The following is a 16,834-nucleotide window of genomic DNA, read 5'->3' as shown; positions in this document are numbered from 1 at the left end:
ATTTTGAAAAAGTAGGAAATGATTTTTTCATCAAAAGAAAAAAACTGAGGCGTCACATATCAAAAATTAAAAAATGTTGATTTCTAATGATGACTCTCCAGCATTTACAATTTTTTGGCAATGAAAAAATATTAGAATATCCGTACACAAAATTCTAAATAAATAAAAAGACTCATACAATTTATGAAAAATGGACTGAATGGCGAAACTCATACCCACACGGTCAAAGAACCTGTGCTCATTCACAATTGACACCAGAGACAATGTCAGTCTCGAATATTTATATAATACAAATTTGGTTAACAAATCGGTTCGTTGGATGTCATAAGGGTAATACAAATGCATTGATCGATCCTTTATTATTGTAACGCCATGTGACTTAAGGGCTGTCCGTAAAACGTTTAGTATAATGTTTAATAAACGTTTAGTATAACGTTTAATAAACGTTTAGTAAAAGTTTAATAAAGTTGAGTAAAATGTTCAGTAGATTTTCAGTAAAACGTTTAGTAAACACTTAGTAAACGTTCAATAAACGTTAGTAAAACTCTTAGTTAAACGTTTAAGTGAACGTTTAGTAGAATATTTAGTAAACGTTTAGTAAAGTTTAGTAAAACATTCAGTAATCGTTTCATAAGTGTTAAGTAGAACGTTTAGTAAAGTTTAGTAAAACGTTTAGTAAACATTGAGTAAACGTTAGTAAAACGTTTAGTAAACATTAAGTAAACGTTAACGAAACGTTTAGTAAACACTGAGTAATCGTTAGTAAAACGTTTAGTAAACTTAAGTAGAATGCTTAGTAAACGTTTAGTAATACATTTAGTAATTGTTTCGTAAATGTCTATTAAAACTTTTAGTAAATTTTAGTAAAACGTTTAGTAAACATTGAATAAACTTTTAATAAACGTTAAGTAAATGTTAGTCAAACGTGTAGTTAAACGTTTAGTAAACGCTTAGTACAATGTTTAGTGAACGTTTAGTAAAACGCTTAGTAAAGCTTAGTAAAACATTAAGTAATTGTTTCGTAAATGTTTAGTCAAACATTTAGTGAAGCTTAGTAAAACGTTTAGTAAACATTAAGTAAACGTTAGTAAAACGTTTATTAATCATTTAATAGAATGTTCAGTGGACGTTTAGAAAAACAATGATTAATTGTTTCGTAAATGTTTAATAAAACGTTAAGTAAAGTTTAGTAAAACGTTGAGTGAACATCGAGTGAACGTTTAATAAACGTTTAGTAAACATTAGTAAAACGCGTAGTTAAACGATTAGTTAACGTTTAGTGAACGTTTAGTAAAACGTTTAGTAAAGGTATGTAAAACATTAGGTAAGCGTTTAGTTAACGTTTAGTAAAGTTTATTGAAACGCCTAGTAAAAGTTAAAAAAACGCTTATCAAAAGTTTAATAAGGTTTCGTAAAATGTTAAGTAAATTTTGAGTAAAATCTTTATTAAATGTTTAGTAGAACTGTTAGTGAAGTTAAGTAAAACGTTAAGTAAACATTTAGGGAATGTTTGATAAACGTTTAGTAAACGTTACTAAAACGTTTCGTAAAATGTTTAGCAGAATGTTTAATAAACTTTTAGTTAAACATTTAGTGAAGTTTAGTAAACATTTACTAAACGTTTAATAAACGTTTAGTGAATTTTATTTAAGCGCCTAGTGAATGTCAGAAAAACGTTTAGTAAGCGTTTGGTAAAACGTTTGATGAAGTTTAGCCAAATTTTTAGTAAATGTTTAGCAGAAAATTTAGAGAAGCTTAGTCAAACGTTATGTAACCATTTAGTTCAAGTTTGATGAAAGTGAGGAAACCGTTTAGTTAACGTTAGTAAAACGTTTAGTAAACGTTTAGTAACACGTTCAGTTAACGTAAGTAAAACGTTTGGCAACCGTTAATAAAACGTTTGGGAAACGTTAGTTTAACGTTATTAAAATGTTTCTCAAACGTTTGGTAAACGTTAATAAATCGTTTGGTAAATGTTTAGTAAACCAACAAGTCTAGTTTTTTAAGAAGTTTAGTAAGACGTTTAGTGAAGTGTTTAGTATGACGTTAAGTAAACATTAGTAAAACATTTAGTAAACGTTAGTAATACGTTCAGTAAATGTCTAGTAAAGTTTAGTAACAGGTTTACTCAACGTTTAGTAAACATTTGGCAAAAGTTTAGTAAAGGTTTAGTAAACGAAAGAAACCATCTATCAAAACGTTTAGTAAACGTTAGTAAAACGTTTAATAACCGTTTAGTACAACGTATATTAAACGTTTAGTAGAACATTTAGTTAAGTTTAACAAATCGTTTAGTAAACGTTTAGTAAAGTTTAAAGAAAAAGTCAGTAAACGTTAGGAAAACGTTTAGTAACGTTTAATCAAACTTCTAGTAAACGTTTGTGAAAACGTTTAGTAAAGTTTCCTAACGCTTTTAGTAAATTTCAATAAGCTTTTAGTAAAACTATTAGACAAAGTTTGGTAAAACGTTTAGTAAACTTTTAGTGAATTTCCGTAAGACCTTTAAAAATATTGAGTAAAAAACTTTGTAAAACGTTTATTACGTTTCCTGCCTGCTGTTAAATTTGAACAAAGTTGGTAAATTTTTTAAAAAATGCCCCCTGTAACGCACCATAGTCATGGTGCGTTAAAACTATCGGATTACAAATTGTCATCATTAAACACTGCCAACATAATTTGAACAAAATTAAAAGAAAATTTTATTTCTCTCTTACTTTAAATGTTCACACTAGCATTTGCTTGTATAATTTGTCTATAAAATTAACTACAAAGATCGGATTAGAAATTTTCAACATTACACATCACTGAAAACATAATTTAAACATAATAAAATACTATTTCGCTCTGCTTTTAAGCGTCCACACAGGACATTTGCGCATACAATTTGTTGATAAAATTAATAAAAATCTCAGATTACAAATTTTCATAATCAAGCATCACTGACAACATAATTTAAACTAAATTAAAAGAAAAGACTATTTCCCTTTGGCTTAAAGGGTCCACACTGGACATTTGTTTATATTCTTTGTTTAATTATAAAAAATATGCGATGACAAGTTTGTTGATATAATTTGTTTATAATAATAAAATTTGTCGGATGACAAATTTTTATAATCAAGTATAATTTGTCAATAAAATCAAGTAATTTAGAAGCAAAAATATACTTTAATAACGTAAAATCCATAATGTAGACTGTTTTTTAATTTAATTATTTATAACGATTTACTTAACCAGATAATAATTTTTTTGGATTTCTAACACTTCTGCACATCTAGTGCAGCAATGCTTAACGTAGAAAAATTTTTTCGACAAAAAGCAAAAAACCGATTTATTTTTTTCTATTTGCATTATCAAAATGTTTGAACAAACAAAAGATAAAAAGGGGAGTCGCTTAATTTTCTTAAAAACTAAATTCCTCATAAAAAAAGAATAAATCCAAAACCAGTCAAGAGTTGCGGTCTTCAGGTTATTTTGAACCTCGTTTTTTTTATTGAAAAAATGACTTTTTTGGTTTAAATAACATATGGCCTACAAAGATTGATAGGTTTTGTTGGGATTTTTTTTTAATTCTGATGAACTTTCAAAGCAATTTTGTTAAGTCTTATTCTTAGTTGAAAACTTTTTTTTCATAGTTGAAAATTTACGTTCTTTGTCTGAAATTCGTCTTTTGACAGAAAATCAATGCTTTTCGCTGAAAATTCAAGTATTATTTTTGAATTTGAACTGCTTTTTAAAAATTGATTTTTTTGTTGTTGAAAATCCAACTCCTTGGTTGTCAATTTACCTTTCTCAAGATAGTTCATATTCAGGATTTAAAAACTGTTCGGCGGTATTTTTCTTTGAATTCCACAAGTTGAAAATTCGGTTTTTTTGTTAATTTTTTTTTAACAGAATATTTAACGATTCCATTTTTGGATAAAAAATTATCTTCTTCATTTAAAAAATTCAACTATTCCGTTAAAAATTTATCTTTTTTCTGTTCAAAAGTCAAATGTTATCTAAAACATCTTTTCTTTAACATGAAAAATTAATTTGTTTTAGATGGTCACCTTTTCGGGTAGAAAATTATCTAGTTTGTTGCAAATTCGCCTTTTCGGATGGACAATTCATGCTTTTAAAAATAAGATTTTTCTTTTTTGGTAAAAATAGCACCTTCTTGGCTTAAACTTCTTCTTTGTGGGTTAAAAATATACATTTTTTTAAAGATTACTTCTCTTCTAAAATTTCGTATTATTAGATTAAAAATTTAGCTACTTAGTTGAAAATGCGAATCTTTTCAATTGAAATGTAATATTTTTCAATTGGAAGATTTGACCATTTCGTTTATAAATTCATTTTCTTGTGCTAAAAAGTTGATTTTTTCTGGTTAAAAAAATATTTGGTCCAAAGTTGAACTATTTTGTTAAAAATTCAACCATTTGGAAGTCAAACATCTTTTGGGATGGGGGTCAAATGAAAAATAAGGCTGAACGTACGAACGGAAGTGTCTGTCTCTTTCTAACGGAAGTCTGTCTCTCTCTCTCTCTCTCTCTCTCTCTCTCTCTGACAAGTATACTTTCAACACCTTCTCTCTGTAATTACGTCTCCCTTTTGTGCGATGATTCGCAATTACTCTGAAGACTCCTCGTCGATATCCCCACTACTGCCACGCTACCTAGTCAGGCCCTGCACATGCTCTCCTTCTACCTCTCTCTCTCGCTCTCTCTCGCTCTCTCTCTCTCTCTCTCTCTCTGCAATTTCTTACTTTCAGATCTCCCCACTATTGCACCACTAAGCAAGCTTTTTTTGCACTCGTGGGCGTCCTCAATGTATTAGTGTATTCTATATGATGACGATTGCACGTAAAGTTTCAGTTTTGCCACGCAGCCCCACTGCGGCCAACACTTTAAAAAAAAAATATTTGTGGGTAGAAAATGAAACTGTTTTATAGAAAATTAAACCGTTTGATATACAAAATTAGACTATTGATGAATTGAAACCTACAAAGCTTTATCGGAAAAACCTATAGATTCATAGAAAATTTAGAGACATTTTTTTCGTTATTATTAATTATTGCATTTCTGTTTGTTTTCCGGTAAATGTGAAAATACATGTAAAGGAAAATTTTCTATTAGATTTGCTTTTAATTTTTTAGAAAACATAAATTCGTTATTACAAACATGTAAGCGATAATTTGAGGTTTTAAGCAACGAAGCGTGTCGGTTCTAATTATGGAAGGATGAGGCTCTGTGCGTATGCGTGGGACAATAGTGCTTCTTATTAACATGTTTTGAAATGAACGTAACCAATTTCGAAACTCAGCAGGATGTGAGCACAGGGTGTTGCTGAAGTCACAGGATGTGTTTCTTAACAGTCCAAAATGGATATATTTTTCATTGTTTCGAAAACTACAATCCATCTGGAAAGTCCTCTCTTTAAATAATACTTCCTTTTCAGCCTTAAAAAAATTAAATTTCAGCCAAACTGTCGAATTTTTAAATAAAAAAGATTAAACTTCAACCACAGACAATTGCATACTTAAACAAATAGTTGGATCTTCAAGCCAAAAAGTCAAATTTTTCAGTATAGAGTCGAATTTTAAACCACGGAAGATACATTTTCAACCAAGAACTTTTCTGCAAAAAGAAAAGAATTTTTTAATTCAGAGGGACGAATTTTCTATCAAAAATGAAAATTTTTAAAGAAACCATTGAATAAAAAAATAAAAACATATCTTTTAAACGAGCAAGCTATATTTTTAACCTACACGAAAAAAGATGAATGTTTAACAAAAAAGTTACATTTTTAACTGCAAAAATGCCTTTTTAATAGAATTGATGAATTTTCAAGAAAAAAGGGATTTATTAACTAAGAAGTTCAATTTTCAACAAAGTAGTGTAATTTTCAATTTAAAAACTTTAATTCCCAATTAAAAATATATAACTTGACATTTCAATCAAACACAAACTTTTTATTTGAAATAAAAAAATTTTAATTTCAAATAAGAAACAGTCAATTGGAACCAAAAAAGATGAATTCTCAAGGAAACATGTCATAGTTGATATTTCAAACAAAATATATTTTAACTTTTAAACAAAAAAAGCCGAATTGAACAAAAAAAAACGAATTTTTACCAGAATATCCTCAACAGCAAAAGATTAATTTTCAAGCAAAACAGTTGCAAAAATGTAGAATTGTTTCCTGAATATATGAAAACCAAGAAGATGAATTTTCAACCTCAAAATATATAAACAGTCTACAACAAATTCATGCATTTTTAAAGAAGAAGTTGAATTACCAACTATAACGACTAATTTTTTAACTAAGAACGACAAACTTTTAATAAGCTATTTAAATCCTCAACCACTTCTATTCATTTTTAACAGAGGAATTTAACTTTCAACCAAGTAGTTGTATTTCTTACGAAAAATATCATTTTTAATGCTAAATTTAACGAAGTAGATTAAATGCTGGTACCGTGAGCATTTACTGCCAAAATTTAATAGTTCAATTTTAAAATAGGACAAATAATTTTTATCAAAATGGATTAGTTAAATTTCAGTCAATAAAATTAATTTTAAAGTAAAAAAAGCAAAATTTCAAAACAATCAATTAAATCTTTAAAAAATAGACGAATTTAATAGATAAATAAATTTACATTTATATTAAATTTATATTTTTTTTATCAATGACTTTTTTTGTAAAATGCGGGCACTAAACTACAACTTTTAGATAAATTATAAATTATTACAATTTAAAGATGAAATTTTTTATACCTGAAAAAAATTATTGATACTAATAATAAATTTATCTCATTCGGTGAAACATTCTGCTATTTTGTTACAAATTAATTTCTTTTGTTGAAAATGCAACTGTTTTGTCAATAAGTAAATTCTTCTAATCAAAAATTTAACTACTTCACTAGAAGTTGAATTACCTTGTTGGAAATTAATTTTTGTTTAATTAATATGTTTTGTTCAAAATTTCACTGTTTCATTTTTAGAAAATTAATCTTCTTGGTTAATAAATCGCCTTCTGTTTGAAAATGCAACTGGCATTAAAAATTTTCCCATGAATCTTTAAACATTTGTTTCATTCTTTTGACACCCTCCAAAGTTCTGTTTAGTTAATTTTTTTTTTTACTAAAAATTTTTTTTAAATTTCTCAAAGTCTTCCATATTCATTTTTCACACATTTCGAAATCTTTTAAAATGAAATCTAAACCATTTAAAATTTTCCCGAAAATCTTGCAACAAAATTAATGTCCCTAAATCTTTCATAATTATTAAAAAGCTTTTGATATTTTTGAATTCTTCAAAATAAGTTTATCCCATAATTTAATTTTGTTATCTCTTTAAAAATGTAAGAAAATTACAAATTATAGTTTGTTAGTGAAATGCTCAGAGCATACTTAATTTATGTTTTCCAGAAATAAAAAGTAATGGGACTTGAAGCTAATGGAAATTGTTTGTATTTAAGTTAATACAAACTTGTAATTTTTTTAACATATCTTTTTGAAAACTAAAAAAAAACAATATTTCAGATCCAAAGCTTAAATTTTCACATTCATTCATTTATTTATTTTAAACAAAAAAATGACTTTTCTACCATAAAACACGATTATTAACAAAATAAAAATTACAAACAATGATTTATTGGTTGAAAAATTTGAACACTTAAATTTGAACTGAAATTAAATGTTGGCAATTGAGAATAAGAAAATAATTTTCAACAGATACTGGGGAAAATAAAAGAGATTTTTGAATATTTCAGATGTGTCAAAAAATGTGGAAGATCCTAAACAACAATTTTTAACTTTATAGGATTTTACAAAATATTAGGAAGAAATCAAGTGTTTTGAAAAGACTTTTAAAAGTTTGAAAAAAATCAAGTGTTTTGAAAGGACTTTTAAAGGTTTGAAAAAAATCAATAATTTTTTTATAAATTTTCGGAAACATTTTTTAGTTTCTAAACATTTTTAATCTATTTAAAACATCTTAAATACTTAAAGATATTTTTAAATGACTCGAATTTTCTTCAAATTTTGAAAAATCATTAAAAATGACAAAAAATGGCATTCTTACTTTTTAAAAATTTTAGGAAATCGTTTGAAATGCTTAAAAACCTTTTCATTTCCCAAAATAAGAAATCATTTAAACTTTTCACACGAATCTTAAGAAAATCCTTTTTTCAGTCTCTTCAGGCCTTCTAAGTATTATAATCTTGATTTCTTTCTGAATTTTTTTCTTTAAATTCTGTAAAATTAAAAAAATTTCCTTAAAATCTTTAGAGCTTTAAAATCTTTCAGATTATTCCATGAAAAATTTAGGAATCTCTTAAACTATTTTAAAATCTTTTTTTAATAATCTCTTTAAATTAATTTGTCAAAATTAAAATGATTACAATTTTTTCTAGGAATTTCTACTTTTTTTCATTTTCGTGAAACCTTGCAAAATTCTTTAAAAATGGTTTGAAATTTTAACTATTTTTTTAATTGTCTCCAAGCTTCTTAAACTTACTCAAATTTGTTATAAAATTATTTAATATGACAAAATTTCATTTTTTTAAATTTTATGAAATAATTCCAAATATTTTGTAATCTTTTTCAATTTTCTATTAGAATTTATAACAAAACAATATTTCGACATTTTCTCATATAAACTAGAACATTTGTTCATTCTCTTGATACCCAGCAAACTTCTGTTTATTTAAAAATTTTTTAAATCCTGAAAAATGAAAAAAATTGTCTAAAAGTATTCTATATTCTTTTTTCACACATTTTAAATTCTTCAAAACTTAAAATTATTCTTTTAAAATGTAACCTAAAAATCGCAAATTTCACCGGAAATTTTAAAAAATAATCTCCTTAAATGTTTCGTAATTATGAAAAAGCTTTTAATTTTTTTTTCAAAATAATCCAAAATGAGTTTTTACCTATACTTTGATTTTTCTTATCTCTTTGAAAATGTAATAAAGTTTACAAATTATAGTGTGGTAGCGATATGTTAAGAAGTTTAATTATTTATTTAGAAATTTTGATATGCAGAACTGATAGTGCAGAAAAATTGTAAATGAAAAATGTTACGTAATCGGGTCAAGATTTAGCCATCCCGCTAAATTTCAACTAAAATATATAAATTTTTTCAAAAAAAGGCAACAAAGGGGAAAAAAGGGGCATATTTTTTAAACAAGGAAAGAAGGAAATTTTTTTTAAAAGAGATTCATTTTCAATTTCCCCGCCAGAAGGTGGAGATAAGGACTAATTTGCTGAAATAATGTATAATTTAGTCGCCGAGCGAGCTGAGCGTCGGCTGACAATGTTAACAATATAATATTTTTTTCTCTTTCTTTTCATAATAGACGTTAGATAATAACTGTAATGTAACCAAATGTATGTAAGTCTTGCCTAACGGGCTCCCTACTGCTCAATCTACGCGCCACACAGCGGTATAATCTATTGTTTAGCAATAGTTATAGTTCATTGTGTAATGCCTCTAGTGAATAGAGAAGACGATTGATAATTTGATATGGCAAAATTATAATACTGCTTCAATAAAAAAAATAATATTTTTAAACTATTCTTTAACCAAATTAACGGCATCATTCGCGCGCCATGCGCACGTGTACTTTCTCTATTTGACGGACAAAATAAGTTTGAATAGGAAATACAAATTTGTTTTAAATTATTTATTTTTTAAGTTTACATTACATTGTTTGTTTTATGTTTAAAAACATAATAGACGTTTTCTAAATAAAAACAAAGGTTCTTAAAAGAAAAATATGGTCTAGTAATTAATAAAACAATACTTTGATGTAACACTAAATGCTTTAATTGGATTAAATTTTTGAAAAAAATTCTGAATATTTCAAATGTGTCAGAAAAGAATCTAGAAGATTTTCAAGAATATTTTTTCTGTTTTATAGTATTATACAAAATAATAGGAAAAATTCGAATCTTTTTAAAAGATGTTTCGGACTTTTAGAAGCTTTAAAGAAATCAAGAAATATTTGATACATTTTTGGAAGATTAAAACAGTTTTTGTGTATTTCTAATGTATTTCAAACGTATTAAATTCTTAAAAATTTTTATAATTCAGTCGAATTTTTCTCAAAATTTTGAAATATTATTCAAAATGTAAAATCTTTTTCAATTTCCTATTAGAATTTATTGCAAAACAATATTTTAAAATTTTCTCATAAAAACTAGAACATTTCTTCATTCTCTTGACACTCAGTAAACTTCTGTTTACTTAAAATTTTTTCAAATCCTGAAAAATTCAAAAAATCGTCTGAAAGTATCTGTTAAAATTTCGTAGACGAATGTTAGAAATTTTTCTTTTATTCTCTTGAATCATTTCGAAATTCTCTTAAAGCTCCTAAAGTTTATTTTTGATAAAATAAAATAATCTACATTTCTAAACACCTTTTTGATTATTTTTAATTCTACTAAAAATTCATTAAATTTACTCTGTTTTTTAATTTTTTAATGTTATCAAACTGAAACACTTTGCTTTAAAACCTTCTACACTCCGGCGAAATTTTAGAAAATCGTTTTATATACCTAAAATCCTTTTTAAATTTCTCTTAAATTTCGTTTCTCAAAATAAAAAATCATTTCAAATTTTCACGCGAATATTAAAAAATATATTTCTTTCTCAATTTTTCAAAACCTTTTAAGCATTCTAAAATTTTGATTTTTTTTAAATTCTACTAAATTAAAACAATTTCCTAAAATCTTCCAGAGTCTTGTTTGAAGATTTAAAAAATTTTTTAAAATCTTTTTATGAAATCTCGTAAGATTCATTTTTCAAAATAAAAAATTATTTTAATTTTTGTTAGAAACATAAAAGAAAATGTCTTTCATTTTCATGAAACCTTAAAAAATTCTTTAAAAAATAGTTACAAGTTTCAATTATTTTTTAATCATTTCAAACCTTCTGAATATCTCTTAAGATTACTCATAATTTGTTCTAAAATTATGTTAATTGGCAAGATTGCAAACTCTTTCTTCCGAATCTGTTACAGATTTTTTTCAAATCTTAGAAAATAACTAAAAATGTTTTGTGATCTTTTTCCAATTTTTGCTTGGAATTCATTACAAAATAATCATTGAAAATGTTTCCATGAATCGTAAGAATTTTTTTTCATTGCATTGACACTAAAAGATTAGAAGTTTGGAAGAAGATAAAAATATTTGATGAATTTTTGGAAATGCTACCAAATCTCAAAATATTGGAAATCTGTTTAAAGTCATTCAAGGAATTTTAATAAAATTTGGTTATTCTCTTGAAACCTTACAAAATACTTTTAAAGCTTCTAAAGTTTTTTTAATCTTTAAAAATGCACATTTCTGAAAATCTTTTAGAGTTTTAAATTCTTTTTGAATCTCTTCAATTCTTGTCAATATTTCTTGAATTAACTCATTTCTTAATATTTTTTATTTAGCTAATTGAAATATTTTGCTTTAAAATGTTCTATTCTTTTTCGAAAAAGTCCTTTACAGTTGAAAGTTCTTTTTCGACCAACTCGAATCTTCTAAATATTTCCTCAATATACTCGATTTAAGTTTTTTATTTTGAACTTACCAAATTGAAACATTTTGCTTTAGAATCCTTTACTCCTTTACAAAATTTTACGAAATCTTTTGAAAAGTTTTAATATCTTTCTGAATTTTCTCTAAAAGTTCATTTTTAAAAAGAAAAAAGCATGACAAATTTTTCCATAAATGTAAAAGGCAATTCAAAAAGATTTTTGACAATTTCCGATACGCTAAATCAAAATTTTAACAAAAAAGGTAACAATTCAATCAAATAGTTGAGTTTCAGAATAAAATAGATAAATTCTTATAAAAAAAAGTAATAGTTGATATTTGAATCCAAAATGACTTTTTTTTAATAAAAAAAAAAAACAATTGAATTCATCTAACGATGACGAATTTTCAACAAAATAGTTGAATCGTTTACTAAAAAAGATTAATTTTCAACCTGTTGTGCTTTTATTCAAAAAACATTAAATAATTTTCAAAATAGACGAATTTTCTTGAAGTATAATTTTTTAAAGCGAAAATATGAACTTTCCTTAGAAAAGTTCATTTTCGAAGAAATAATTGAATTTTCAAACAAATATATGAATTTTCTATGGAGCATATTAATTTTCTGAAGAAAAAATAAATAAATTTTGAACTAAAATAAAGAATCTTCAACAACGAAAAATGACTTGTTATCAAAGTAGTTTAATTTTCATCCAAATGGGTAAATTTTCAACAAAAAAAGTAAAATTCTGAACAAAAAATTTCATATCTGATATTGCAACCAAAACTTATTTTTCTGACCAGATTAAAAAAATGTAGGGAAATTATAATTTAAAGAAAAAATAATTATTAATAAAAAATAAACATTCCGAATGAAGTTTTCAATATTAAAAACATTTCAAAAAGGTTGGCAGAAAATTTCTGATTTTATTTTATTTTACAGATTTTACCAAATTTTGATTATTAAAAAAAACTTATTTTTTTTTTGGCTAATCAAATTTTACAAATTTATTAAAAATTATAAAAAATTTGACGTTTTATATTGTTATGTGAATATTATATTTTTTTCTTTTTTAATTTAGAACATCTTCATTAAAGAAAATGTTATTTTTTTAAAGACCTTTTTATTTTAAATGAAAAAAGTCTTTTAACTAACTTTGACTACTTAAATTCAGCGTGATCTTTTTTGTTCAAAAAACATTGTATTTTTTATTTCACAATGCTGGCTATTTTGGCAATTTATGAGGTATAAAAGTTCTTTTTGTCCAGTCTCTTTGAAAATAATAAAAAAAAATACAAATTTTTGCTTAACAATTTTTTCTACCGAAAAATAAAAAACTACCAAAGCTCAAAATGTATGGTGTGCAGACTAATATCTGTATTTATTATTCCTAAAGATTTTAACAAAAAAGGATAGGTTTTTGAGACCATCTTTTTCCTTTTTTTTTAAATTCCTAAATAGTTTGAATTTTTTTTGAGAAGAACTTTTTTATTTATTTCAAAAATTAAAAATAACGTTTCAATTTTTTATTATTTTTAATTTTGTGTGGATTTTGAAATAATGCAAAAAACTGGATAAACTGAAAATTAAAAAAAAAACCTTTATACCTCAAAAATTGCAAAACAAGCAAGATTTAGAAAGTAATAAAAAACAATTTTGTTTGTAATTATTTGATATTATTTATTTACGGTAATTCGTTTATATCAGTACATTTTATATCTAAAAATTTAGAGGAAAAAGGTTTTTTTGAGAAAAAAAATCTTTATCTAAAATAACGTCATTTTTTATTGAGAAATATGTTTTCTTATTTTTCAAACATTAAAGATAACGTGACCCTTAATAAATTTCTAATTTTTTTTTAAATTTTGAAAGATGTAAAGGAACTGGATAAACTGAAACACAAACAAACTTTATATCTAAAAAATTTCAAAAGAGCCAAGGTTTGGAAAACAAATAAAAAACAATTTGATTCTTTCAATAAGCAAAAAAATACCAAACGGCAAATTAATGATAAGTAGACTATATCAATAATTATTATTCCTAAAAATTTTTGGAGAAACGGTGAGCTTTTTGGAGAAAAAAATTCTGTTATGTCTCTATTGAATAGAGAAGACGATTAATAATTTGATATGGCAAAATTATAATAAGGCATCAATAAAAAAATCAATATTTTTAAACTATTCTTTAAACAAAGTAACGGAATTATTCGCCCGCTATGCGCGCGTGTACTTTCTCTATTGTGAGAGCAAAATAAGTTTGAATACAAAATAAACTTTTTTTTTAAGCCATTAATTTTTTAAGGTAACATTTCCTTCTGACCCCACCTCCTATTTGAAGTTACGGAACATTTTTTTATTGTTTTTAAAAACATGATAGATGTTTTCTAAATAAAAACAAAGTTTTTTTAAGAAAAAATATTGCCTACAAATAAATAAAACAATACTTTTATGTAACACTAAATGCTTTAATTGGAGTTAAATTAAAAACAAGATTTCTGAATATTTCAGATGTGTCAGAAAAGAATCTAGAAGTTTTTCAAGAACATTTTTTCTATTTTATAGAATTATACAAAATTATAGGAAAAATGCGAATCTTTTTAAAAGATGTTTCGAACTTTTAAAAGCTTGGAAGAAATCAAGAAATATTTAACATTTTTGGAAAGTTTTAAAAGCTTTTGTGTATTTCTAATGTATTTTAAACGTATTAAATTCTTGAAACTATTTTTCATTCACTCAAATTTTTCTTAAAATTTCAAAATATTATTCGAAGTGTAAAAACACTGCCTTTTAATCTGTTAAACTTTCGCAGGAATGTTAAGAAAATTGGTTTATTCTCTTGAAACATTTCGAAATTCTCTTAAAGCTCCTAAAGTTTCTTTTTGAAATTAAAATAAATCGTGTCCCTCTAAATATCATCTCTTTTCAAAAACAAAAAATGCAAAGATTTTTTCGTATAATATGCATTCAAATTAGAAACAAATATTTCCACTCCAATTTTGGACTACCTCACTAATACAATCATGAACGCAGGTGTCTCATTAAATACAGTTTCGAGATGATAATAAAAAGTGGCGCTATGCACATTTTAATAATTGGAAGAAAAAAATTTCTAAACAGAAAATGCTGAGAATTCGTGTATTTAAAATTTTATTTCTTAAACTATTTTTCAGTAATAAATCCCAAAATGGATTGGGTATAAAATTTAATAATGTTATTAGTTCTCGTAATCATTGCCATGTTAAATGTTGGTTTGTAAGAACCACATTTACATAATCAACAGCATAACGGCTGATTGTCGTAACTCTTTAGCAATAAATCTTGAAAATTAAAGTAGCGATGGTCCAATCACTAAGCGTGATCGTGATAGAATGATAGGATGCAATTAACCTCACAACATCGAAATAAAGACGTAACAAAGAGAATTGGTTCCTTTTTGTAGTCTTTTATTCTATTAATTTTTTTAAACCAATATTTGAATTTCGACTTGTTTTACAAAAAAGCTTTTTTATCGTAAAATTGTTATCTTATAATTCAAGGGACCGCTCAAAAATTAAGTTACGCTTTTTTCGACCCCCCCGTTGTCTCAAAGATCATAACAGAAACTGGAAGCACCCAGGCTAAAGTCACAAATACGAACACCCCCCTCACCGCAACCAAAGATAAAATGTTTTCTTTGATTAGATTTAATAAATGGCTAAAATAAAACACAAAACAGACATTATCATTTAACGGACTTCATAGCTAAAAATAATCTTAAAACAGGGGAAATACGGTTCATTTTTCACGAAAATAGGGCGATAATAGGGCGAAAATTCTTTAAACTAAAATAATGTGTAGGTACCATATTGAATTGAGTAGGAAACGCTTAAGATTTTATGTCGAAATGATTACGATTTCAAAAGATGAGTGGAATTTTCAACAAATAAAAAAATAAATTTAAAACCAAGCAATTTGATTTTAAAAAATACTTGAATCTTTAAGCTAAAAAAACAAACTTTTGATTAGACATATTTTTTAGCTTAATTCTTCTTTGTCTACTGGTCTAAAATCAATAATTTCTTAATATGGATTTTTATTTGTAGATAGTGAAAAAATTGCCATCATACCTAAAAATAGGAATTCCTAATGTCAAATTTATTAGTTTATTTTTGAACTAAAAATATTCGTTTTCAACCAAAAATGTAATATTGAAGTTTTTAGATAATAAAAATTAATTTTCATAAAGAAAAAAGAAATTTACAACTGACTAATTCAATCTTTAATCAGATATCAAAATTTTTAATGACAATAATTAAATTCTGTACCAAAACTATAATAGTAGACTTTTAATTAAAAAATTACAAACTCTTAACAAAAACTGGATCATTTTTTTATTAACGAATTTTTTGGAAAACAGCTCAATTATCGACCTGAAAAAGAGAATTAAAAAATATATCTTTTTAATTATATAAGATTAATTTTGAACTAAGTTGTTGAATTAAAGAAAAAAATAATTTTCAACCAAACGCAGTTTTCTTTATAACCAAATGGTCCAAATTTGTATAAAAAGAGACGAATTTTGAAGAATATATGAAATTTCTAATCAACCAGTTGAATTTTCAATTCATAAAAATGATTTTTTTACCAAAATAGTTGAACTTTTAACAAATTAATCAAATGTTTGAAAAAATAGTTGAATGTTTTTTATTTAGATGCTTTATTTGTAAATTAAAATTACGTATTTCAATTTTTTAAGCATTTAAAAAAACTAAAATGTGTAAATTCTGGTCGTTTAATTTCAACGAATTCTTTTTCTTTTTTTACCAAAAGAGATGAATTTTCAAAGAAATGACTTAAGCAAAAAGGGACAAATTTTAAAGAAAACAGTGGAATTTTCGGCCTACAAAGATCAATTTCCAACCAGGTGGATGAATTTTTTTACGCAAATAGTTTAATTTCATCCAAAAACTGTTGCATTTTTAACCATACAGATGAATTTTTTAAGCCAAAAAAAACGAATTTTTTTAAAGAAAGTACAATTTTTAATTTAAAAAGTCGAAGTTTTCATCCAAAAAGAAAAATGTTCAGAAAGTAATAAATTTTTATAGAAGCAATTAAAATTTCAACAAAATAGTTCAATTTTAACAGAATTAATTAAATTCTCAACTAAAATCATGAATGTTCCAAACAAAGTTGTTAACAAAGAAGTTCAACTGTGAATTAAATAGCCAAGTTTTCAATAAAAAAGATATATTCTGAATGAAAAAAGTGTAATATTCAAACAAAATATTCGAATTTTCTACCAAAAAATTACTTTTAACCAGAAATTTAAAAAGTTGAATTAAA

Source organism: Belonocnema kinseyi, chromosome 10 (assembly GCF_010883055.1).
Source record: "Belonocnema kinseyi isolate 2016_QV_RU_SX_M_011 chromosome 10, B_treatae_v1, whole genome shotgun sequence".
Classification (NCBI taxonomy): domain Eukaryota; kingdom Metazoa; phylum Arthropoda; class Insecta; order Hymenoptera; family Cynipidae; genus Belonocnema; species Belonocnema kinseyi.
This window is presented reverse-complemented; position numbering follows the sequence as displayed.